Source organism: Silurus meridionalis, chromosome 4, assembly GCF_014805685.1.
Source record: "Silurus meridionalis isolate SWU-2019-XX chromosome 4, ASM1480568v1, whole genome shotgun sequence".
Lineage (NCBI taxonomy): Eukaryota > Metazoa > Chordata > Actinopteri > Siluriformes > Siluridae > Silurus > Silurus meridionalis.
The window spans coordinates 3,306,697-3,329,198 of record NC_060887.1 but is presented as its reverse complement, the minus strand read 5'-3'; the positions used below and the strand labels follow the sequence as shown (position 1 = coordinate 3,329,198).

At 37.8% G+C, this 22,502-nt stretch overlaps 1 protein-coding gene, 2 long non-coding RNA genes and 1 pseudogene across 5 annotated transcripts in view; 1 reads left to right on the top strand and 3 right to left on the bottom strand.

Moving 5' to 3' along the window:
- The window catches only part of LOC124384578 (zinc finger protein 850-like), a 1,373,244-nt gene that overhangs the window by 1,071,839 nt on the left and 278,903 nt on the right, over positions 1-22,502 (top strand). The gene's annotated exons all lie outside the window — the stretch shown is intronic.
- The window catches only part of LOC124384668, a 920,651-nt pseudogene that overhangs the window by 629,048 nt on the left and 269,101 nt on the right, over positions 1-22,502 (bottom strand).
- LOC124384675 lies at positions 1,380-4,375 on the bottom strand. Of its 3 annotated transcripts, none has more exons than XR_006925455.1 (3): positions 4,160-4,375; positions 3,755-3,813; positions 1,380-1,416 (listed from the first exon to the last, which is right to left on the bottom strand). It is a non-coding gene; the product is annotated as an uncharacterized LOC124384675 (long non-coding RNA). The 3 variants fall into 3 exon arrangements; XR_006925456.1 differs by having other exon boundaries at positions 1,410-1,436; XR_006925454.1 differs by lacking the exon at positions 1,380-1,416 and adding an exon at positions 3,371-3,507.
- LOC124384688 lies at positions 4,470-6,058 on the bottom strand. The gene is made up of 4 exons (XR_006925475.1): positions 6,026-6,058; positions 5,077-5,117; positions 4,921-4,953; positions 4,470-4,703 (listed from the first exon to the last, which is right to left on the bottom strand). It is a non-coding gene; the product is annotated as an uncharacterized LOC124384688 (long non-coding RNA).

Below are 22,502 nucleotides of genomic sequence, written 5' to 3'. Positions count from 1 at the left end.
GTTTAGTTCAGTAAAGTCTTCATTTAATCCAAAACTATTCCATTCATTAAGTTCAATTATCCTCAAATTAATATTTTACATTCAATAAAAACAAATCATCCAGTTTTCATTAATGTTTATTTAGTGAATAATGCATTTAATAAACAATTGGTTTCACTCAGAATGACTTTTTATTTTTAATAAGTAGTAAAATGTGTTTTTATAAAACTCATCTGAAGCATAAAGATAAAATGCACCAGTTGGTTAAAAGAAAACATTTAAAAGTAAAACATTTATTTCAGCTCATAAATCCTATAAAACATGCAGCATTAAACATGAACTTCCAGCAGATGAACATCTCATAATACTGTCTGGAAGTGAGAAATGTACAGGTTGTTTTTACTCCATACACATGAACTTACTTTGATCAGAAACACAATCATACTCCAAATCAATTAATCAATAAAGTCAATAAAAGAATCCCAAACTGCTGTGTGTCTTGTCCTCGCTATTAATGACGTCATTAGAGCTCCACTACTTCTAATGACCTGCTGTGACAGTGAGCTCTAATACACATCACACTGCCACCTACTGGTCATTTATGATTCTGCAACATTCATAGAGTCACTCCGGTCAACTTCCGGTTCTCAACTCGAATTCACTCGCTTTATACACAGTTTACAGCCGTTTTTATCTTATTTATGACTTTATATCGCTCTTCTCTCAAAAACAACAGAAAGGTTATGAAGACACCATCATAGTCCAACTGTGCTTCCGCTCAGTAATCTGCGCATGCGCAGAGTGTGTGTGTGCGCGCGTGTGTCAGAGAGAGAAAATATACTTGTGTGACGTCACAGGCGGTGGATCAGGACACGTCTATATAAGTCAGAACGCGCCTCTGTTTCTCATTTGTTAATTTGCTAATTGTAAGTAAGGAGACATAAAAATGAAGCTCTTCAGAAGATTTAAAGAAATATTTCAAAGCTGGAGACAAATAAAATATAAAAAGCTTGTTGAAGAGGAAGATGAGGAAGTTGTTGAGAGAAATGAGAGACATCTCCAGAGCTGGTTGATAGAAAAAGAACAACTGGAGGAACGTCTTGCTCAGCTTGAGTTCAGTTTGGATCTGACCACCATGAAGCTTCAGTCTTCCATGAAAATCCATGATGAACTGCAGAAAACTGTGGAACTTGTGAAAGACAGCTGGGTGAGAGAACAAAAGAAAGTGGAAGAACATGTTGCTCAGCTTGAGGCCACTTTGAAACGGACCACCATAGAGCTCCAGTTTTACTACAAAAACTATAAGGAACTGGAGAAAACTGTAGAATTTGAGAGAGAGAGCTGGGTGAGAGGAAAAAAAAAAGCAGAGGAACATGTTGCTCAGCCTGAGGTCACTTTAGAACGGACCACCATGGAGCTTCAGGATACTCAGAATCACTGTGAGAAAGAGAAGAAGACTTCAGAGAATTAGACAGATTATTATATGAGGAACTAAATGCTAAACCTCTCCATGTCCAAAAATAATAAATAAAGTCAACAAAAATCTTAAATAATCATATTAATCTTCATTTAACTTGTGTTTCATTTATTTATATCACAAAAATGTAGCTTAAAAATTAAACATGAACCCCCTGTATGTCTTCTTCTTCTTCTTTCGGCTGCTCCCATTAGGGGTCGCCACAGCGGATCATCCGTCTCCACACCACCCTGTCCTCTACATCTGCCTCTTTTACACCAACTACCTGCATGTCTTCCCTCACCACATCCATGAACCTCCTTTTTGGCCTTCCTCTTTTCCTCCTACCTGGTGGCTCCATCCTCAGCATTCTTCTACCAATATAATTTATGTCCCTCCTCTGCACATGTCCAAACCATCTCAATCTCGCCTCCCTCACCTTGTCACCAAAACATCCTACATGCGCTGTCCTCTAATAAACTCATTTCTAATCTTATCCATCCTCGTCACTCCAACGAAAACCTCAACATCTTTAGCTCTGCTACCTCCAGCTCCACCTCCTGTCTTTTACTCAATGCCACTGTCTCTAAACCATACAACATCGCAGGTCTCACCACAGTCCTATAAACTTTCCTTTCAATTTTGCAGATACCCTACTATCACAAATCACGCCTGTCACTCTTCTCCACCCACTCCACCCTGCCTGCACTCTTTTCTTCACTTCTCTAACACACTCTCCATTACTTTGCACTGTTGAACCCAGGTACCTGAATTCCTCCACCTTCTGAAGCTCTTCTCCTGCAACCGCACCACCCACTGCCCTCCTCTCATTCACACACACATGTACTCTGTCTTACTCCTACTGAGTTTCATTCCCCTTCTCTCCAGTGCATATCTCCACCTCTCCAGGCTCTTCTCAACCTGCTCCCTACTCTCACAACAAATCACAATATCATCCGCAAACATCATAGTCCAGGGAGACTCCTGTCTGACCTCGTCCGTCAACCTGTCCATCACCACTGCAAACAGGAAAGGGCTCAGGGCCGATCCTTGATGCAGTCCAACCTTCACTCTAAACCAGTCTGTCGCACCTACTGCACACTTCACTGCGCCACACTGTCCTCATACATGTCCTGCACCACCCTTACATACTTCTCCGACACACCTGACTTCCTCATACAGTACCCCCTGTATGTAAAACAGTAAAAAAAAATAAGAAAAACTAAAAGTATTTTGTTTACAGACCAGAAAATTATCTTTTAGACAATTTAATATTATCAAGAAAAATATCTTGCTTTGTAAAAGATCAAGATCAACATCACATATAACTAGACAACAAAACACCATTAATAATATTTATACAGAATTAAGTAAAAAGAAAGTCCTGACAGGGCCACTAGAGGGCAGTGTGAGACTGACATCTGACAACCAACTGCAGTTATTATTATTATTATTATTATTATTATTATTATTATTATTATTATTATTATTATTATTGTTGTTGTTGTTGTTGTTGTTGTTGTGGTGGGGTTTATAAATGTTCCGTGCATTTTATCTCTGGGTTTCATATATGTGTAAATCTGCATATAATAATAATAAAAATTATTCATTGTAAAATCATAAATGTTTAAATGAAGACCTTTATGTACTAAAGCACCTCAGTGCAATAAAGTATTACATTCTAAAGTCCAGCAAACACGACATGGGAGTCAATTCCTTGTAGCATTTTCTTGAACTTGGTTTGCAGGAGAAAATCTGGTTTTGTTGAAATAACAGGTTAACAGATGATCACTGGATAAATAACTAATGAATAAATTCTTTATCCAGCTCATTAACATGCAAACTGATGATGAGTTCCATCACCTGCTGTATGAACCTGAACAGAATCCACATTGTATTTCTAGTTAGAGATGCTGAGATTCTCTTTTTATTGAAATCTTATTATTACAACAGCAGGATGAGTTACTAAAGCTGAGCTTTTTCTCTCATTGAGACGTGAATTCTGTAGAACTGCTACTGCAATTTTTACATGAGATGCAATAAAATCGTCCACCTACAGAACCTACAGAAACCTACAGAAATTACATTTACTTTGTTACTGTCCACCACTAGTTTCTACTTCATAGAAACATAGCAATGTAGCAGCAAAGGCAAAAGTCCATGGAGTAAGAAGTGACATCATATTACTAAATAGATTTGGGCAATGACTGCTGATAAAAACACAAATAATTAACTGATTTTTAAAGAAAATCAGTTAATTATTTGTGTTTTTATCAGCAGTATGTGGACAGCAGAGTCACTGCACTACAACATACTTACATTTCTGTAGATTAGTTTTCAATTATTTCCAAACTTCTGTCAATGAAATCCTTTATGGTCTATATAAGAAAACACATACATTTCATAAGAACACATACTGATAGCAAACATAAAATTTACTTCTTTTTACACAGGTTTAAACATGTGAAAGTTCTTATTTGTGTGTGTGTATTTATACATACAGTGCATATATATATATATATATATATATTTCACATTTTTTTTACATTAATGTTCATATACTACTATCCAAATATGGAATTGAATTTGAAGATGCAAAACGAGAATGAAATTTGCTCCAGAAATGTAAAATAGAATTGAATACGTACAGTGTCCTCGATCTTTAGAATAGTGCTTACAGTGATTTTTTTGTTTTTTTGGTGAAGCTACAAATAAATGTATTACCTCTGATTCGACCTCCAGCAGCTCCAGAGCAAAATGGATAGAGTTGTAATGAAGAGCATCGTATACTGGTACTTTCCGCTTGGCTATTTGAACCTTGTCTGTAAAGTTTTCAGGAATTCCTTTGTCCTTTCTGTGAACCACAAAAGTCTTGTCTCCACAGAACACATCCACGTCTAATTTGCCCACTTCTGGAAGACCAGGTTTGTATAAGGAACCTTCGGGAAGACTGGAAAAAAGATATGATATTTAATGTTATATAGTACTGTAAATATTTGTTTGTTTTTCCATGTTTATTGTGATGCTACAGGAATGAAGAGTTCATTACATGGATATTTAGAGATTTACATGTAAAGAGAATGATATCCCGGTCTTCACTGCAGTAAACGCCAGCCTGGTAGTATCCTAGACTGGATCCATCGCTACTGTTAGCTTCTTTCACCAGGAACAGGTCTCCGAGTTTTGCTTCTTCCGTTAATTTCTCGTTATAGCCTTTGACAGTGGTGAAACCTTTTGGTGCACAGCCGAGAGCAATCAAAAACTTGTCCTACAAAAGGAATCGCGGTTTTAGTGTAGAGGTTTGGCGCTTGCTTTAGTAAAATGGTTTTTTTTTTATAGTATTGATGGTTTGTAAAATGGCGACATGATAGTAATGGTATTAAGAGGTGTATTAAATCAGGTAAGTCCACACTAAATCCCCAGGTACCAAATGCACGGCCCGTCACTGGAGTAGTGTTAACACAACAAAGAACACAGACACTCACCATTGCTGTCTTCCAACACGTTTACTGTAGAATCTGTAGGAATATTAGTTATGTTGTAAATGAGATTCAAGTGTGTTTGAAATACCAACCTACAGCAACATCTCATTACAAACAATATGAACACTATGATGTATTTAAAGTACACTTATGATTTACCTTAAAATTCAGTAACCTCGTTTTGCTTCTCTTTCAGGGAACTGAAAAGGAAAACAGGAAGTAAATGCACTGAAGTTTTAATGTAGGAGTAACACATCAAAATGTAACTGCTGGCAAAACCCACATCCTCTCCTTATGCTGCTACTACCAAGAACAACAGAGGTAGTAAAATGACCATTAACTATTTTCTTTGTAACTAAGGGTCACAGACATGAAATTGCAGAATACAAATCCGATGCAGTAAATAATTCACAAAGAATCTCTCCCATGGAATAAAAAAAAAAATAAATAAATTCTATCTATCCTTCCTGTATTTTTTAGGTATTTAAATAACAATTCTTGAGCTCTCGATTGCCTGAATTTGCTTCCCAGCAGTACCATTAGAGAGATATTGTCCATTCCTATCCATCCTAATTCCTGATTTAACTGAAATCTGTCTCTTTCATATGCAGGACATTTATCTAATATGTGCCTCACTGTTTCCAATTCCCCACACTTCTCACATACACCCGATTCATGCTTTTCCGTTTCTAAAGAGACTATGATTTAATGCAGTATGTCCAATTCTTAATCTTGTGATGACGACATCCTTCCTTCCATTTCCCAAACTTTTCCTCTCACTACCAACTTTCTCTTGTATCTGAAAGAGATGTCTTTCTTTAGTCCCACTTTTCCATAATTCCTGCCATCTTTTACATACTTCACATGAAATCACTGCCTTGGCATATTCATCCCGGATTACTCAATATTTTGTAAATCTATCACTGGGTTATAAAACAACCACGGTGGAATTGCTGGTAGAGTAACAGAAGGAGCAATTTCACAATGTTTCAGCTCTAACTTGTTTACATCTTTCCTTACTATCCAACCAAAGCTTGTTTTTTCCCTGTACTCATATTCCCAACAATCTGGGTGATTTTCCAGATGATCCTTTACACCATACCAGTACCTTAGTCTCAGCTGAAGACTGCGCAGTTCTAGGACAATGCCTACTGCTCCTTAGTGTTCTGGTCTTTTATACTCTTGCTGACGCACTGTGATGTCAGAGGTAACTTTATGAGTGGTAAACTGTGTATCTGCCTCTAGTGGTGAAGCGTGGAAATACAACTGAATGGGAATCCTGTCCTACACTGCCAAATATGCATGGCATATTTGTCCCTAAATCCAAGTATAAAATCTGTCGGTTTAATCTTAGTGTCATCCTCATCAGCTATCTCTGGTAGATTAATAAGACGGGTAAGAGGCCGTGTGTATAGTCGAACCTTTAACGTAGAACTCTGCAGATCTTACCTGTCCATGTGCTCCAAGAAATGTCCTAATCACTCTCCCAATCAACCAAAGGGCTCGTGCAGCTGGGGATCGAGCATCATAACAACAGAACCAACTGCAAGGGTTTTAGTGTCTAAATGTCGAACTGCATGTGGAGTTAAAAGGACAATTTGAAGTGAGTTTAAAAGTTATTTTGCTTGCCTGTAAAAAAAAACGTGAATCCTGAATGCCGAACTGATAAAATTTGAGAAAACGGTTTATAAAAGAGCACCGAAACAGCCAAGTCGCTACCGGAGGGTTGGTGAGCTTGTGATTTGCGCGACTGAATATGAGCATGACTAAAGAGTTACGAAAGGATGAGGACATGAGAACCGGAAAGCATGTCAATGATTGGTCAACTCAGGACGCTAATGGTAGGATGGAGGTGCTTTGGAAAAAGTTTGATGCAACTTGTGTGCTAGTAAGACTGTTTGAACTGTTAGACTGTTTGGTAATTAAAATAATCAAGTCGGTGTATTTAAAGTGTACAAATTGTGTATATTTGTGTTAATGCACAGGATGAGATTTGTTTGTAATTATGTATATCCTTCTGTTTTTTTGAAGGTTTCAACCCAACCTAACTGAAGCTAACCTAACCAAAGCACGTGTAACTGACTAAGAGTGATACACTGGTGACAAAGCTGCTTGCTCTATTGCTCCATCTATCTATCCTGAACAAAACTATAAACACAACACCTGTTTTGCCCCATTTTTAATGAGCCGAACTCAAAGATCTAAGATCTAACAAAAGGCCTATTTCTCTCAAATAATGTTTACAAATGTGTCTAAATCTGTGTTAGTGAGCACTTCTCCTTTGCCGAGATAATCCATCCACCCCACAGGTGTGGCATATCAAGATGCTGATTAGACACCATGATTATTGCACAGGTGTGCCTTAGGCTGGCCACAATAAAAGGCCACTCTTTTACTTTTTTGTGTATTGTGGGTTCCGGAGGGTCCGGGTGTATCTGGAAACCAGAAAGTATCAGGTGTGACCACCATTTGCCTCATGCATTTTGCCCTGTACAGTGAAAACCTATCCAAAGTGAGATACGCCATAAAATGTAAGCATTTGCCCACTCAAGTCGAACTGCAGTCAGGTCAAGACCCCGATGAGGATGATGAGCATGTAGATGAGCTTCCCTGAGACGGTTTCTGACAGTTTGAGAAGAAATTCTTTGGTTATGCAAATTGATTGTTGCAGCATCTGTCCAGGTGGCTGGTCTCAGACAATCTTGGAGGTGAAGATGCTGGATGTGGAGGTCCTGGGCTGGAGAGGGTAGCTGAACAGATGTTTTCCTCTCCTCAAATTAAAGAGATCTCAGATTAGAAAGTTTAATGTTTTGTTGCATGGCAGTTCTCGGGGTCTGACCTCATGGAAAGATCTGACCATCCTTACAACTTCCTCTATAATTCCTGAGGAACAGGAAATGGCAGCACTGGAGAGCAAAATCTGTAAAGCTCTGGGCAGGTTTAGATTCAGCATGTGAGCACATGTCTTACATATAATAAAGTACAAATCTATTATTATTGTAATGTTTAATGAACATGTAATATTTCAAATTGTGTTGTTTTGTTTCTTCATTTAAATATGAACTAAAAATTAAAAGTTTAGTGCAGCCTTATAACATCTACTGTTTAAATAGAACTTTTAACAACCTCAGTTAGTTAAAAACATCAGAAATCACACTTTCACAATGCATTCAGTTTTGTTTGATTCATTAATTTCTACTCTGTAGATTCAGTTCAAGTCACTCGGTTCAAAAGAGTTCGGTTCAATAAATTCATTTAAAATAATAAGGTCCAGAAGAGTCGGTTCACTGGATTCGGTTCAATTGAGTCTGAATCGAAAGATTCATTTCTAGTTCAATAACAGAACAAATAGCATTCGTACAGTTCAGAGTCTGATTTGAGGTTTGATCAAGTTTACATTTTATTATAACAATATGCTTAATTGAGTTCTTGCATGTAGATGATACTTTTAATAAATTTAATACTAACTTCATGCAGTTTCTCACCATAAAGACTGGATTTTATAAAACCTTTTGACAAAATAAATTGTTTAAATGTTATTAATTCTGTACTCGTTATTTCTACATTATTTATTACATTAATTTTAATCAACTTTATTTAACTTCTGTTTCATTTATTTATAATCACAAAAATTCAGCTTAAAAATTAAACATGAACCCCCTGTATGTAAAACAGTTAACAGCTTAAATTCAAAACAGTTTAATATTATCTAAAAAAAAATATCTTGCTTTGTAAAAGATCAACATCACATATAACTAGACAACAAAACACCATTAATAATACAGTGGAACCTCGGGTTACGGATTTAATTCGTTCCGGTACTTTATTCAGAACCTGAAAAGTTCGTATCCCGATACAAATTTCCCCATAATAATGAACAGAAACTTCGGTAATTCGTTCTGGACAACCAAAAATATTACTTAAATAAAAATAAAGCCAATATTCACTAATATTATTTACTTTTAACATGTTATATTAAAATCATACCACATAAAAACATACAAAAGAGGAAAAGATCTTTACCGGGTACTTTCCCTTTGAGAAGACTCGCTGCAGGAGACGACGTTCATAGAAGGGGAGGAGGAGAGTTATTGTTTGGAAGGAGAATCTTATTATATTATATTATTATATATTATTATATATTATATTATAGAATATTAAAGACAGTGTTATTAACACGATTAACACTCTGGACTTCAATACCCAGAGATAGTAGCCTTAAAGAAACAGCTCTCATTGTCCCTCTAATGCGAGCTGTTTCTTTAAGGCTACTATCTCTGGGTATTGAAGTCCAGAGTGAAATGCATTATGGGTATTGTACTTCGGAAAAGAAATGTGCGGACTGGATGTTTTTCCTGTGTGCGATTCATATGAAGAAACCTGTTTGTGTTCTGCAGTGCGGCCTGTTAATCCAAGTTTATCCACCTGGGAGTTATATTATACTGTAACCCTGCTAATCTATCTTCATAAAAACAAGTAAAGTGGTTATGCATCGGCTAATGTTGTCCATCTCATCATTCCACAAGCATCAACTAACGAGTTGTTACGCTGCTGCTGGGAAAAGTTCAAGCGGATAAGTAACACGATGCTCGCTAGGGACACAGGACGCTAACTGATGTGACGAGCTGCGTGGATAGAGCAAAAACAACCAACTTGCCTGCGATTTTTTGGTGCGCGACGTTCGTATCCCGATATATTGTTCGTAACCAGGGCAAAATTTTGATGAACTGCGAATTGTAACCTGAATTATACGTATGCCGGGGCGTTCGTAACCCGAGGTTCCACTGTATATTTGTACAGAATTAGGTAAAAAGAATGTCCTGACAGGGCCACTAGAGGGCAGTGTGAGACTGACATCTGACAACCAACTGCAGCTATTATTATTATTATTATTATTATTATTATTATTATTATTATAGGTTTTTTATGGGGGTATGAATGTTCCTTGCTTTTATTAGCAAGATCAGTTCAGTTCTGTTTTATAAATAAGATAAGGCGCTTATTTTTTAACAATTAACATCAAACCAATTATTAGGAATTTATTAATTTCATCTCTTTGGGCTTCATATATGTGTAAATCTGCATATAATAAAAATAAAAATTAATCATTATAAAACTATAAATATGTTTAAATGTAGACCTTTATGTACTAAAGCACCTCAGTGCAATAAAGTATTACATTCTAAAGTCATGAGATGCAATAAAATCCACCTACAGAACCTACAGAAACCCAAAGTTCCTGACAGTGTTCAGGGCTCAGACACACTCTCACAGTGTAGATTAAAACGTATCTTTTAGCAAAGCCTACACATAACACACATCATATCATAACCTTGTGCTCCAGAACATCTGATCACATGCACATTATCAACTTGTGCTGTTAATATCATGAACAGCAGCTACGCTAATTCTCTCCACTGCTTCTCTTTCTCTCCCCATCCCGAGACACCCTGAGGTTTGGCCAGCTCCAGTCACCTCCCACCTCATGAAGATTATGGACCTTTGGAAGTAGATGCCGAACTCACAAACATCCCGAACCATCTAGAGACGTACCAGTGCCAATTGGATCCCACTACATGTGTGGAGTTTTGACATTGGACCTCCTGGAGTGTTTAAAGGCTCTGGCATGGAGAAGCTGATGCTGGATCTGTGATGATCACAAATGTTGAGCTCAGTAGCTCCTAGTTTTATAACCATAATGACTGTATAAGGCTGTAGAAAGAACATGGGAGATGATGGGAGAAATGTCACGACGGACAATTTCTTTATTTTACTGTCACTGTCGCACAGACTGCTGCAGACGGAACAAGGAAATATTGGTACAGAGGCAGGATGCTGAAGCTGCTGCAGCTGCCAGGTGAAAGAGAGCTGCAACAGCAATCGCAGCAGGTTTACCTGTGCAACATGTCAGAAATTCACCTGTGCCAAAAGGAGGGACGATGGACACTGGGTCTGCAAACGCTATAAAGTTTGAAACACTTTAAAATAAAACAGACTTGTGTATCGATATATTGTGAATGTGTGTCTTTTGTATAAATATGGCAGGCATTTCTGAAGGTTTCCATGTCACACACAAAGGTTCAAAATCAACTGTGAATAATGCACAGTAAAGCTCAAAGTGTCTTCTTTTTAAAGAAATTTAAATTGTGTATGTAGGACATTTTTATCAGGAACTGTTAACATTTAAATTTAGGTAGGACATTTTCAGCTGTGAGTCCAAACAGACCAAGATGGCGGCGCGTCTCTACAGATTACAGAATTTTCTTTACAGAAATTTCTCCACTAACTGCAAGTTGATTCACTCAGAACAGGCTTGCACACCTCTCATATAGCCGATAAACATTACTAGACATCGGTCACAACTACAGAGAGAGACTTTCAACTTCCTCGGGAAATCGCTCGAACAACGTCTACCGCTGATCCACCTCGGCCAGCAGCGAGACCCCTGCGCCGGCGCCGAGACCGTAAACGGAGGGGAAGCGAGGCACCATTATGTCTAGGCGAAGGCTAAATCCACATCAACAATCTCTCCCAAGCATATTCCTTGCTAATGTACGGTCTCTGGTGAACAAAATGGATGAACTGCTGCTCCGGATAACATCACACAAGCGGATTAAGGAATGTAATGTCATGATTTTTACGGATTTTCAGGGGTCGCAGTGTTTTCCGGGCGGACAGGACGGCAGGGGTGGAGGTCTGTGCATTTATGTTAACAAATCAAAAAAGCTTTTGCGAATTTCTGGCCAGAACTTGTCAGGGAGCTGCTGCAGGTTTTACTGAAATGATTAGTGGAACCATTTTGCTCATAGTGAACTATGTGCAAAGAACTTGTGAACTGGAACATTTGATTGGGTTGACGTGGAAGGCAGTGTATTCCCCACCCAGTGGAAACCCTTCACAAAAGTCCACCTGATGTGACTGCAATCAATCAAATCAAACTTCTAAGTCCACAAATCTTTATTCCTCTATTCCTGACTGAGAAATGCAATGAAGTACTGCTGCCTCTTTTACATCCCTGAATGCATTGTTGCTGATCATGTTGTAGAAATGGAGTAAGAAGTGACATCATATTACTAAATAGATTTGGGCAATGACTGCTGACAAAAACACAAATAATTAACTGATTTTCTTTAAAATTAACAAATGAACATTTTATTAATATATTAAATAAAAAAAATGATTTGATCATCTTTCAGAAGAAACAATGTTTTTTCCCAGCAAACTCTTAAATACGAGCATTAAGGGTTTTATGGTGACATCTCCTAAAATAAATTCAAAAGAAAATACATTTTAAAGATATTTAAATATAGTAATAAAACATTTTTCCTCAGTATGTGGACAGCAGAGTCACTGCACTACAACATACTTACATTTCTGTTGATTAGTTGTCAGTTATATCCAAAATTCTGTCAATGAAATCCTTTATGGTCTATATAAGAAAACACATACATTTTATAAGAAACTATACTGATAGCAAACATAAATAAATAAAATTTACTACTACTGAAACTGAAAGTTTTAATTTGTGTGTGTGAAGTTATACATACAGTGCATATACAGTGGAACCCACTTATCTGGACCTCGGTGAACTCGCCAACCCTATTAAGTCGACGTTTTTGAAGTGGAACTGCCAAATTCTCGCTTTGTCTTAGCATTTTTGATCGGATATGTCGCCGAACCCTAATATCTCGAGCACAAGGGGTAACGTCGGTTATGTCAGGAATCCCCCCTGCCACGCCCCCTTTGGTGGCGGCATTCCCCGAAGCACCCTGCTTCTTCTCCCGTGTATGCCCCGCCCGCACGGAGTTTGTCGCAGTCATGCTGATCACACACACCTGACTCTCATTCACTTACTCATCCCATCTCCTATTTAAGCCCCTCACCTCCACACACTTGTGGTCCGTTATTGTTTGTGCATGATCGTATGTGTTGGTTCATGGCGGTCTGTGTAATCGCGTATTCGTATCCCGCTACATACCCTTCTTCTCGAACTGCGCATTCTCTCAACGGCCCCCCGGAATTCCCCCGATCCTGCTGTTTTCCATGTTCACGCTGTCTGCACCACGTTTATCCGTTGCTGCACAGCGCTGCGCTTTCCATTGCGTGGATCCGTGGATTCTCTACACGAACTGTCTCTGCTTTCACAGAACTTCGTGGACCGTGCTCACGGAGCGCACCACTGGATATTACTGCTTCGCTACAAGTATTGGTGGATTATCTCCTGAGTATTCTCTATAAACTTTGCGTTTACTTGACTTCCGCCTACTTCCGCATTACAGGTTATCTTGATCCACATGACCAATCAATCAAATCGCGGCAACGCTGTTGTGTAAAAAACCCCTTCAAAAACACGTGCATGCACATTCTCATTTATTAATGCGCATCATTTACATAAAGAAATTTCAAGCACGTTAATGTATTGCTGCCATATCGCCAGGTCATTGGTTATCTCGATGCTTTTGGCGTCCACTAGGCGGCGACATAACTGGGTTCCACTGTATATATATATTTTATTTAGTTATTTTTTTTTATTATATGATATGTAGACAATTAACAGTTTCATTCTGTTGTTCTCAACCTTTTTTTTTCTTAATACATTGTCCCTCGATCATTAGAATAGTGCTTACAGTTAGTTTTTATTTTTTATTTTTGGTGAAGCTACAAATAAATGTATTACCTCTGGTTCTACCTCCAGCAGCTCCATTGCAAAATGGATACAATTGTATTCCAGTATGTTGTATACAGGTCTTCTTCTCTTCGCAAGACACACTTTTTCGAAAAAGTTACCCGAATCCCATTCTCCTTCCTGTAGACCACAAACTGGTCGTCTTCACAAAACACCTCCAGATCTAATTTTCCCACTTCTCCATGACCAACAAGGGACTGGGTGGGACATTTGTGGGGTTTTGCTGGAAAAAAGATATGATATTTAATGTTATATAGTATTATAAATATTTGTTTGTTTTTCCATGTTTATTGTGATGCTACAGGAATGAAGAGGGCTAAGATAGACAGAAGCAGTTAAGTGTTAAATGGACACATAAACATGGAATTCAGTACAAAGGCAATAATCTCTACATTGTGATTTTATGATTAGACTTTAGGTGTTTGTTATTTTAAAAAGAAGCCTGAGATGCTGTAATGTATACACCCATATATTAAGTTAAATAAAATAAATTGTTGTGTCATTTATATTGAACTTTACATGAAGACTTAGAGATTTACGTGTAAAATGGATGATGTCCTTGACCACGTCACAGCAGCAAACACCAGCATGGTAATATCCGAGGCTTGATCCCCCACTGCTGCTCGCTCTTTTGACCAGGATCAGGTCTCCAAGCTTCAGATCTAACGGCAATTCTTGATCATGACGTTTGATTATTTTGAAACCTTTTGGTGCACAGCCGAGGGCGATCAAAAACTTGTCCTACAAAAGAATTGACCCACCACAAGGAATATTTTCAGCTAAAAGTGTAAAAGTGTGACTAAAGACAAACATTCATAATCTGTCTAATCATGTCTACTTATTTTTTTAAATGTACTTTATTTTAATACATATTTCCTTAAACAAATCCTGCTTTAGATACATAAACAACTACAGCAATAAAATGTTAATAAAAGCTATAATGTAGCATTCTGTACTATCTTCTTAACATCAATAAAACAAAGTACATTTTTATACTGAATTTGAATTGAGTCTGAATTACTGGTTACTGCCAGTCTATTTGTGTGAGTTTGTGGTTTCAGGGGCTGCTGTAACTATAAAGACAGGGTTTGGTGAGTTTCCACACAACACACAATCATTTACATGGCTGTAGTTTTTGCAGATTATAAACATTGTTGCAATTTTTGACCCTTATAAATAATATAATAATACAATTTAATTTAATTCATTTTAGTTTTTAAACTGATTTGTCTAAATTAAATCATGTATTTTTAATATATAAATATATGTGTAATAGAGTATTTAAGTAAGCTCCAGGGCAACATCGAGCGGGCTCGCATGAAGATCAAGCCGAGCAAGTCCAGAAGCATTTCCATCATCAAGGAAAGCTGTCAGACCACCGGTTCCACATCGGCAAGGAACCCATCCCAACTGTCTTAGAGAAGCCAGTGAGGAGTCTAGGTCGGTGGTATAATGCCTCCCTTAAAGACAAAGAGCAAGTAGAGCAGCTTAGGAAGGAGGTAGCCAGTGGCCTGGAGAACATCGACAGAACCCTGCTTCCTTGCAAGCTAAAGCTCTGGTGCATGCAGTATGGACTACTTCCACGTCTCCTATGGCCACTAACCCTCTCGAAGTCCCACTCTCAAAGGTGGAAAAGCTGGAGAGACTGGTCAGCTCATACGTAAGGAAGTGGCTTGGCCTTCCCAGGTGCCTCAGCAGTATTGGACTTTATGGCAAAGGGATACTACACCTGCCCATTTCCAGTCTGGTAGAGGAGTACAAGTGTGCCAAAGTCAGACTGGAGATGATACTACTGGATTCGAGTGATCCATTTGTAGCCCAAGCGGCCCCCATCTTGGCCACCGGAAGGAAGTGGACCCCGATGGCTAGCTAGCGTGTCCACTGTCTTCCAGCCTCTGAACAGCGTTACAAATTATGAGTATGCATTATAAGTCTGCATCTCTGGAGAGTACGTTGTATTTTATTTACCTTTTTAATGTTTTTGTCATGTTATTAGACAAATATTGTTTCTAAACTGCTCCAGATGATGTAGGTGGCGCAGATGCAGTTGGAGTGTAAAGGTTTGGAGCTTGCTTTAGTATAAATTGTTATTCACCCTCCATATGTGAAATGTATCTCTCTCTCTGTAATGCAATGCGTTGTTATATTGTGTTTTTGTATAGTATTGATGGTCTCTATAATTGCGACATGATAGTGGTGGTATTAAAAGGTGTATTAAATCAGGTAAGTCCACAATAAAAGCCCCAGGTACCAAATGCACGGCCCGTCACTGGAGTAGTGTTAACACAACAAAGAACACAGACACTCACCATTGCTGTCTTCCAACACGTTTACTGTAGAATCTATGAGGAAATATTAATTATGTTGTAAATTACATTAGAAGTATGTTTTAAATACCAACCTACAGTAACATCTCATTACAAACAATATGAACACAATGATGAATTTAAAGTACACTTAAGTAAAAACAGTATAATTTACCTTAAAATGTAGGTTTCTGCAAAAAACTGAAAAAATGTAGGTTTCTGCGAAACCTGAAAAGGAAAACAGGAAGTAAATGCACTGAAGTTTTCATGTAGGAGCAACACATCAAAATGTAACTGCTGGCAAAACCCACATCCTCTCCTTATGCTGCTACTACCAAGAACAACAGAGGTAGTAAAATGACCATTAACTATTTTTTTGTTACTAAGGGTCACAGACATGAAATTGGCGAATACAAGTCCGATGCAGTAAATAATTCACAAAGAATCTCTCCCAAGGACAAGTGAGCATTTAACTGGGTTGACAATGAAGGACTGGGTTTGAACTAGGCAGGCGCTTTCCTTCTCTCTAAGGCCGATCTCTTCATTCTGCCATGACTGAAAAATGCTACAAACCAGTAGCCACATAACTCACAGCTTATCGAAATCAGATTCAGATTAAATTCACACTTGTATTCTTAAGAAACCAGGATGTAAATATTTACCTTAAAAGCTGTAGTACTATTACAATATCATCATTAAATGCTGTTTTAAAAATTCTTCTTCAGAAAAAAGTAATTTATGCTTAGTGTTTTATTGCATAATTTTACTTTTGTGACATTCTTAATGTCTTTATATTGATTGAAATTCACAGTCTTTTTTGTAATAAACATGTGTTGAGGAAACCGATTCCACAAACAAGTCTCCAAAGTTTAAACTAGAGGACTACACCCATGTTAAGAATTATAGTATTTAGCAGGTTAGTGTTACCAAATATAGCACTGTTAGGATATTAATAATATATTAATATTAATGCAGTAATATTATCAGGGGTCACCAACATGGCACCAGGTAGTCCACAAGGACCACATGAGTCACCCGCAGGCCTTTTCTAAAAAGAGCTGTTTCCTACCTTGTTAAATCATTGTTGATAATTATTGTGAGAAATTATTAAGATGATCAGTGTCTTTACATAGATGAATAAAATTGATTATTAATAACATATAACTAAAGGTTAATTGAGCAAATTTATTATTTCAGAAGTGTGTATTAAACTGGTAGACCTTCACATTAATTGGTCCCCAAGAAGTAGCTCTGAGTTTAAAAAGCTTAGTGACCCCTGTTCTAAATCCTTTAACATTAGTAAACTTTCAATGTAACTGTAATTGACTAACTTGAAAATGTTTTGTTAGGTTACTAAGAAAGAGTTTCTTAACTTTTAACTGATTACTAAACTTAAATGTATGTTGCAAAAATGATTTCCAAACCTTTTTTTTTCTTACATAAATCAAACTTACAATGACTTTACAATGCACCCGCATAGAAAAATGCATCTTATTTAGGAAAAAAAAAAAATCTGGTCTGTCTGCTCCATCTCTTCAGACCAGTCAGTATCAGGTGTGACCACCATTTGCCTCACGCATTTTATCCTGTACAGTAAAACCTCTCCAAAGTGACAGACACCATCGAATGTGAGCATTTGCCACTCAAGTCGAACTGCAGTCAGGTTGAGACCCCGATGAGGATGACGAGCATGTAGATGAGCTTCCCTTCCTGACAGTTAGAGCAGAAATTCTTTGGTTATGCAAACGGATAGTTGCAGCATCTGTCCGGGTGTCTGGTCTCAGACAATGTTGGAGGTGAAGATGCAGGATGTGGAGGTCCTGGGCTGGTGTGGTTACACGTGCTCTGCGGTTGTGAGGCCGGTTGGATGTACTGCCAAATTCTCTGAGACGGCTTATGGTAGAGAAATTAACATTTAATTCACAGGCAACAGCTTTGGACATTCCTGCAGTCAGCATGCCAATTGCACGCTCCCTCAAAACTTGCGACATCTGTGGCATTGAGCTGTGTGATAAAACTGCACATTTTAGAGTGGCCTCTCTCTCTCTCTCTCTCTCTCTCTCTCTCTTTGTCCAGGGCCAAACTCAATATTTATTGAAAAATTGACTACAATTGTGCATGTTTTCCGTCTCCAGATGTGTAATGTTGAACCTTTTCATATGGAAACAAACTTTAGTTTTGTATAAACATTAAATCTGGAACAACCAACGTTTAATATTATAAACATGTGAGAAATTAAATTTGAAATAAAACACACATCAGTGGTATTTATTTTTTATTTTCTCTCTCTCTCTCTCTCTCTCTCTCTCTCTTTGTAGCCTTTGAAGTTCATTTTAATGTAAATCTTTTTACAGGGCAACAACAAAACCAAAAATAATAATAATTTCCTTCAATTAAAAAAGGCAATCTTTCATCTATTAACAGTCCATGCCTTGGAGTAGAAAAAGTGCATAAAGACAACATTTATTCAAGCTCAGCTTTTACACTCTGATTGACTCTGATTAGTTGAAGACAGATTCCTGCATCTCTTCTTAGATGCTAGTGCATCATGTCTGGGTTTAGGCTCTGATCTGAGGAAATCCTCAGGATTGAGTGAAGATGTTCATCAGTGAGACTCCTGAGTGGTGTTTTGTTCATCTTCATTAAAGAGAACAGTTACACACACAGATATGTGCTGCTGAACATAGAGAGATTTGAGCAGCTTGTGTACGGAGTTGCTGTGCAGCGCACACAGAGTCGTACTTTGACTTGAGCGTGTCTCTACACTGGAGTTCAATCAGCTCCATTTGGAGGTTGGTTGGTGCGCTTTCCAAGTCAATCACAAACGGATTACTGAACAGTTCAAATCTGCATTTCTGGGCTTTAAAGTCTGCAAATCGCCGGGTAAATTCAGCGCTGAGTACGCAGAGTTTTTCAGTGGTCTCGTCTGAAGCGCCAACGCACTAACAAAGCATTCTGGGATTTGTAGTATTAGCGGAGCATTCTGGGATTTGTAGTATTAGCGGAGCATTCTGGGATTTGTAGTATTAGCGTTGTATGCGCTATATTCTGGCGGGACAGCTCTAATACACATTTGATATGATCTCACGGGCCAAATATAATTGCACTGAGCCTGAGTTTGACACCCTGATCTATGTCATGATATAGTGCATATCAGATCCTTTTGAGGACACATGAAATAAGCACGTCAGTTGAACACATATAATTGAATTCTTGACTGAGATTACAGGAGAAAAGTGCATGTGACTGAGAGAGAAATTTAACGTGAATTCATATTTTTTCCAGAAGCTACAGTTACTTATGGTACACCGAACACACCAAGTTGGATCCAGCAACTATAAAAATGCTGACTAAAAAACAAGAGGCACGGTAATGCTACCAGGCGGAATGATACTTGCATCCGTGAACAAGCAATTATGAGAAAGATACTGATCGAATCCCATTTGGCTTTCCATAAACACACAATTCAGCCTTAAATAAAAAAAATTGTGACTGGAAATATGACAATTTCATATATAATATGACTGAATATAAGGCTGAATATTATTCTGTCTCTTTCTCACACACTACACTGTCACCCAACCTGAAATGCCTCACATCCACAATTGGTTGTGTGCATCTGTGACAAAGTGACCTGTTGCTGTTGGTAATCGCAGCACAAACACTCACATACAAACACCACAACTTTAAAAAACTTTCATCCTCTGTAACCCCTACTGAGGGATGTGGGCACATACACATTACAGTCTTTCACACATGCAAACATCCCCTCCACTTTCATCCTCTGACTATATTTTCTGCTGTGCCTAACAAGTAAACATATAGCTAGGTTTTTGTTTCTTTTTGTCTGGTCTTAGGTTTTAAAAACTTACCTGTGTTCGGGTGTTTGCAGGTGTAGTGCTCAATGTCGACCCCCTTGGCTGAAGTCCACTACACCCCTTCGCGTGCACGCGGACAGTACCGTCGAGTTTCCTGTAGATGGCACTAAAACACGGAAAGTTCGGTCAAATGCTCCCTGATCCTCACACCAAACGTTCAATTTGACAAAAATGTATACAGTTATCTGGAGATGGCGGTATAAACTCAGTAATCATTTGCTTTTAAACCCTCTTGCCTTGATTCCATCCCCTTGAAAGAGTCACTAAATGTTCTGCACTAAAGTGCTTATAGTGCAGGTAGTGTGCGAGCGATCTACTGCAGTGTGAGCACTTCAAGTTCATTACTGAACTCTGCCCCTCGCTGATACACTACCACATTTCCCCCCACACCTCACACTTCGTTATATCGCTAATGGACTGTCTACACAAAAACTCATGCTCACTTGCTCACTTTTCACCTCACACTTTGTTATTGCACTAATAGACTGTTTACACAAAACTATGCTCATTTGCACACTGCTCTCTCTTTATTGCTGCTCACCATTAACTTATTACCATTGTATATATACCCGTTTTCTGTTTATAATAATATCAATATATTATGTTCACCATTCACATCCTTCTGTAAATCTTACAGTATATAGTAATAGTATAGTAATAGGCATCTGTAAATCATGTTCACAGTACATATATACTCACCTGTATATTATTGTTCATCTGTAAATCATGTTCATAGTACATATATACTCATCTGTATATTATTGTTCATCTGTAAATCATGTTCATAGTACATATATACTCATCTGTACATTACTGTTCATAGTACATATTTATCCATCTGTATATAATATTCATAATACATATATGTAAACTGTTTATAGTCCTATATTACCATTCTATTTAACTATGTAAATCATGTAAAAACTGTATATCCTGCACTTGCTGTTATTGCACTCTGGTTAGACCCAGACTGCATTTCATTGCCTTGTACTTGTACATGTGTAATGACAATAAAGTTGAATCTAATGTAATCTAATCTAAAATGGGTACACTTCTGATACACTTCCTCTGATACACTTCCCTTACGATAAAAAAATATATTTTAAAATATATTTAGAAGATTATTTCAAAATATACAACAAATCGCGAACAAATCTATTTGCTTAATACATATATATATATATATATATATATATATATATATATATATATATATATATATATATATATATACATTCTTCAATACGTCCTACCTCTGATTGATGTCCCACCTCTGCTCCCTACTCTTACCACATATAACAATCATCCGCAAACATCATAGTCCACGGAGACTCCTGTGTGACCTCCTCGGTCAACTTGTCCATCACCAATGCAAATAAGAAAGGGCTCAGAGATGATCCTTCAAGCAGTCCCACCTCCACCTTAAACCAGTCTGTGGCTCCTACTGCACACTTCACTGCTGTCACACTTTCCTCATATATGTCCTGCACCAGCCTCACATACTTCTCTGACACACCTGACTTCCTCATACAATACCACAACTCCTCTCTCCACCCTGTTGTACGCTTTCTCTAAATCCACACACGATGCAACTCTTCTGACCTTCTCTATACTTCTCCATCAATATTCTCAAAGCAAATAATGCGTCTGTAAAGCTCTTCCTCTGCATGAAACCATACTGCTGCTCACAGATGGTCACCTCTTCTCTCAGCCTGGCTTCCACTACTCTTTCCCATAACTTCATGGTGTGACTGATCAACATAATTCCCCTGTAGTTACTGCAGGTCTGCACATCTCCCTTATTCCTAAAAAAACGGTACCAGCACACTCCTTCTCCATTCCTCAGGCATCCTCTTAACTTCTAAAATCTTATTAATCTAGTTAAAAAGTCCACTGCCATCTCTCCTAAACATCTCTATGCTTCCACTGTAACCTCAGTCACCAGATATTTACATTGTAAATCATGACTGTACTGCAATGCACAGTCATAGTACATATATATTCATATTACATATATATTATTTGTATATTATGTTCTTAGTACATATATATTAATCTGTATACTACATTTATAGTACATATACATCTTTAAATTACTGTTTATAGTCTATTTATGTTTATAGTCTACAGCACTTGCTGTTATTGCACTCTGGTTAGACCCAGACTGCATTTCGTTGCCTTGTACTTGTACATGTGTAATGACAATAAAGTTGAATCTAATCTAATCTAATCTAATCTAATCATCAAGAACCATGAGACGGCTTTCAGACAAGTAATGCAGTGGATAATGGACTTGTGCAGACTCAACAACTCTGGTGTTCACACCTGTGGAGAACCTCACCTGATCTCTCAAATCCTCCAGTATTGTGAATAACCAAACACACACTTTATACACACTTTTATCCTCACAACCAGACTATTTCTTCCTTAAAATTTTCCCAAAGCTGAAGAGTTGCAATCTGGAAACATATTACCTGAATCGTCATTAAGGCTTATTTATGCTGTGCAGGTGCTTGTGTGGATTTATAGGGTAGTGGTCATCACATCTGGTTTACACACAGAAGGTCCTGGGTTCAACTCCCAATGCAGCTAGCAAATCGGAATGAGGTTTATGTATATGTCACAAATTGTTACTCGATCCTGGAAATAAATTAACAAATTTGCACGTTACTGCATTGTGCTTGTAACAGCAATGGAGAAAAAGCATTCCAAAAT